Here is a 4,367-nt window from a genome sequence, read left to right as displayed (position 1 = left end):
TATCCCTGGAAACCAACTTTTTAGACGAAGATAGGATCCTACATACCTCGGCGGTCTTCTGAGCAAGTTTCAGCTTCCTTGCTAATCGATATGCTCTTTGTTGGAGTTTGCTGGTGTGCCTTATTTGGTGATTGTATTTTTAACACCTTGATAGTTCGTGTCCCTTCATGGAACAAAACGAGCACGTCAAACTTGGATAGTATTCAGGCATCTGAGATGTGCAAGCATCTAGACATATAGTAGATCCTGAAACATTACTAACAGGGTTTCCAGTTAGAGAATCTTCCATCTTGATTGGGTTTCCTTGTTCTCCGAACCCATTGAGGTTGATATATGTATTGCTACAAGTATCAAAATCGATGTTTTCACCAAGGAGCCCTACACTTGATTTCCTATCTTCATTGGAATCATAAGTTTCAGACATTTCATCAAGTGTTACAGCTAGACCTTTGTTCCCACTGTATTTTCTATGATTTGGGCATTCGTTAGCAAAATGGCCAAAATCCTTACACTTAAAGCACTGAGGCATGTCCTCTCATCCCTGTTTTTAGGAGGTACGTGACTGTGAGGTTTGTCTGATGACCTAGGTTTGTCTCTTAAAAACCGTTTACTTCTCTTCAACATAAGATCCCTAAACTTTCTTGTGATCAAGGAGACCGACTTTTCAAGGTCTTCATCTGAAAAATCATTCTCATACTGATCACCCTAAGAGACATGAACACTTTTACCTTTGGCAAGTAATTTAGTGCTCTTTTGTGCTTTAAAGGCAATATCCTTACCGACTTTGGATGTATGCTCATGGTCAAAGATCTTTAGCTTCCCAACCAAGGTGTTTCTGGAAAGATTATTGAGGTTATTCCCCTCAACGATGACATGCTTCTTAGACTCGTATCTAGATGGCAGCGATCTGAGAATTTTCATCACAATGTCCTTTTCAGGAATAGTCTTACCCAATGCAAAAGATGCATTAACAATTTCAGACACTTTGTGATTAAACTCATCAAATGTTTCTTCATCTGCCATACGAAGGTTCTCCCAATCAGAATTAAGGTTTTGTAGCCTATCTTCCTTTTCACTGGAGTTTCCTTCAAATACGGTTTCTAAGATATCCCAAGCATCTTTAGACCTAGTGCAATTAGACACGTGGTATTGAAGACTTGGGGAAATGGAATGTATGATAGCATTTAACCCTTCAGAATTCTGCTTTGCAGCAAGAATCTCGGCAACATTATATTCACCAATATTCTTGGGAACAGTTCTGTTTCCAGCTGCAACAACGGGCGCATCATAACCATTCACCACATATACCCATGATTGAAAATCATGCGATTGAAGAAAAGCTCGCATAGAAATTTTCCACCATAAGTAATTGGAGCCATCGAAGACTGGTGGTACGTTAATAGAGACAGCACCTTTGTCCATAGAGTCAAATCGCTACAAACATGGACTTGTTAGGTCTTAAACGTGTTTGCCTGCTCTGATACCAATTGAAAAAAGCGGGGGTCTAACAACACCACCCAATATTTCGATCAGCAATATGTATGGACTAACTCCGAAATACTTTGCTAGAGAATCAACTAGACAGTCAGACTCAATCTAGATAAAAGTATCTCAAGGAGTTAATATCTCTCTCTTGATTTGATTTTTACTCAAGCTAAAAACAATAGCGAGTCTTTATCAAATACAAGGAATAACTTGGACGGTACCAAAGACCAATGTCCAAGGATCAATCAATATCAATCAACAACCAAAGGTTGGATTTCCAATTGATGATCACGAACGCACAACCTGTATTATTTCAATTATATAAAATATAATGCGGAAAAGAAATAACACAGACACCAGAAATTTTGTTAACGAGGAAACCGCAAATGCAGAAAAACCCCGGGACCTAGTCCAAATTGAATACACACTGTATTAAGCCGCTACAGACACTAGCCTACTCCAAGCTAACTTCAGACTGGACTATAGTTGAACCCCAATCAGTCTCCCACCGATCCAAGGTACAGTTGTACTCCTACGCCTCTGATCCCAGCAGGATACTACACACTTGATTCCCTTAGCCGATCTCACCTACAACCAAGATTTGCTGCAACCCAAAATCACAGACTTGATAATAAACAGATCCGTCTCACACAGAAAATTCTATCAAAGGATAAATCTGTCTCCCAGAGATAAACCCTAGGTTTTTTTCCGTCTTAAGATATAAAATCAAGGTGAACAGGAACCAATTCATAATCTGGTCTTATATTCCAGAAGAACAACCTAGATTAATCAATCACCTCTCTACAATCCTTCTTGACCACACAGGTGATTTGTCGAGGAATCACAAACAGTAAGACGAAGATGTTTGTGACTTCTTTATCTTGCCTATAGGAGAACTCTCACGATCTCAAGACAATCAATCGATTGTACTCGTACGATAGAAAATGCAAGATCAGATCACACAACTACGATAAAATTAGTATCGGTCTGGATTCGCAATCCCAATGAAGTCTTTAAGTCGTTAACCTGATTTTAGAGAAGAAAACCAAAGGTTAAAGGAGAATCGACTCTAGTGAGCGCACTAGTATCACACAGACGTGTGGGGTAGTTTTGCTCAAAGCTAGATGTCTCCTTTATATAGCCTTCGAATCAGGATTTTTCCTTAGGTACAAAGAAATCCTTATTCACCGTTAGATGAAAACATGATTTAGATTCAAGCTAATATTTCTCAACCGTTAGATCGAAAACTTAGCTTGTCACACACACTTGGGTAGACGTTTACTGGGTTTCTGAAAACCATGCCCAAACGTGTACGTGTATGTTGGTTCAACATAGTAACCCAAAAGGTTAACCATATGAGCATTTCATATTAACCTTGTTCTTCTTCACTATAGCTAGTTCAACTGACTCAAATGAACTAGTTAAAGAGTTGTTCAATCGATATGAGATCTTATGTAACTACTCAAGATGCAATTGAAACAAAGATGATTCGATTCGATTGAATCGGCTCATGAACATTATAGCCACGGTTTGCATAAAGCATTCCTTAGTAATTTAATGTTTCATGTTCAGAGCACATCTTTAGATCATAACCTCTTAAGTTCACAAAAAAGTTCGCGGACTTAAGTTAATCGGTTGAGTTTTCCAAACTCAGCAGAAATTCTCGGAAAGAGAACTTCCGCCAGTTTGCGGACTGAGTTCACGGACTTAGCACCCAAACGAGTTTTGGAAAATCCAGCAGAAATTCTCGGTCGAGAACTTCCGACAGTTCGCGGACTTGGCAAGCCAATTCCACAATCCTCCCGATTTCTCTTGATCAACAAAGTTCGAAAACTTCGGTTCAAGGAATACATGGTTATGTAATCTAAACTCTCATTTCAATCATTGAGACATTCTCAGAGGACGTTGTGTAGCCGTTATTCACAGACCGATTCACGTCAGAGCAATTCTCAAAGTGATTGAAACTTTTCATGACTTTCGTCACTAGGTGAAGATAAACTTTATCAAAGCGAAACGTTTTACCAACACACGATTTCGAGATAAAAGACAAGCAACGAATGCTCAACTCGAAATGTCAAATGTGTATGATCTAGTCTATATAGCATACGACTTTTGTCTCATAAGAAATAGGAGATAGAATAGATAGACTTTTGAGTGATAGATAAGTTCAAGTCTCCACATACCTTTTTGTTGATGAAGTTCCACGGTTCCTTGTATAGATCTTCGTCGTTGTATGATGAATCGCCATGAAGTCCTTGAGCTCAACTACACTTTTCTATCCTAGTCCGAGACTTAGCTATGTAGGCTAGAAATCAAGACTCATAGTTTTGATCACTATCATTGATAAACATGCTTGAGATAGCAACGCATGCGAGGTCGACCGAGCTATGCTCTAACAGGAATTCTGCCAATGGAAAACCTACAACCCCCAAGTTAGCTTTTAAGAAATATCTATTTGTGCTTACACTCGGTAGTCTTATCCTCCAGTAGAGTGTCTTACTTTCAAGTGTCAAGATTAGTGGCAGGGCTGAACTTGACACTGAAGATGCCTAAAGTAGACGCCGAAAGATTTCCCTTTTAAACATTTGACCAAGTCAGCATAGTTTGACCACGAATGGAAAAATGTGCCTCATAATTATTGTTATGTGATTCCTCTATTACAATGAAGCACTAGACTATACTAGATGACCGCGCGCGGTGGGTGGATGACGAAGAAACATGACTGATGCCACCGTAGGGGAATGAGAAAAAAAATCAGTGTATGAAATATATAATTTCTTAAATTCAAAGAGCTATGAAGTTAGGATTTTCATTTAATATGAAGCAGTCTTACCAGATTTGCTCAAATTAGGTGATATTATGGAGTGAGAACAACGATCCAC

This window comes from Papaver somniferum, chromosome 5 (genome assembly GCF_003573695.1).
Source record: "Papaver somniferum cultivar HN1 chromosome 5, ASM357369v1, whole genome shotgun sequence".
NCBI lineage: Eukaryota > Viridiplantae > Streptophyta > Magnoliopsida > Ranunculales > Papaveraceae > Papaver > Papaver somniferum.
This window is presented reverse-complemented; position numbering follows the sequence as displayed.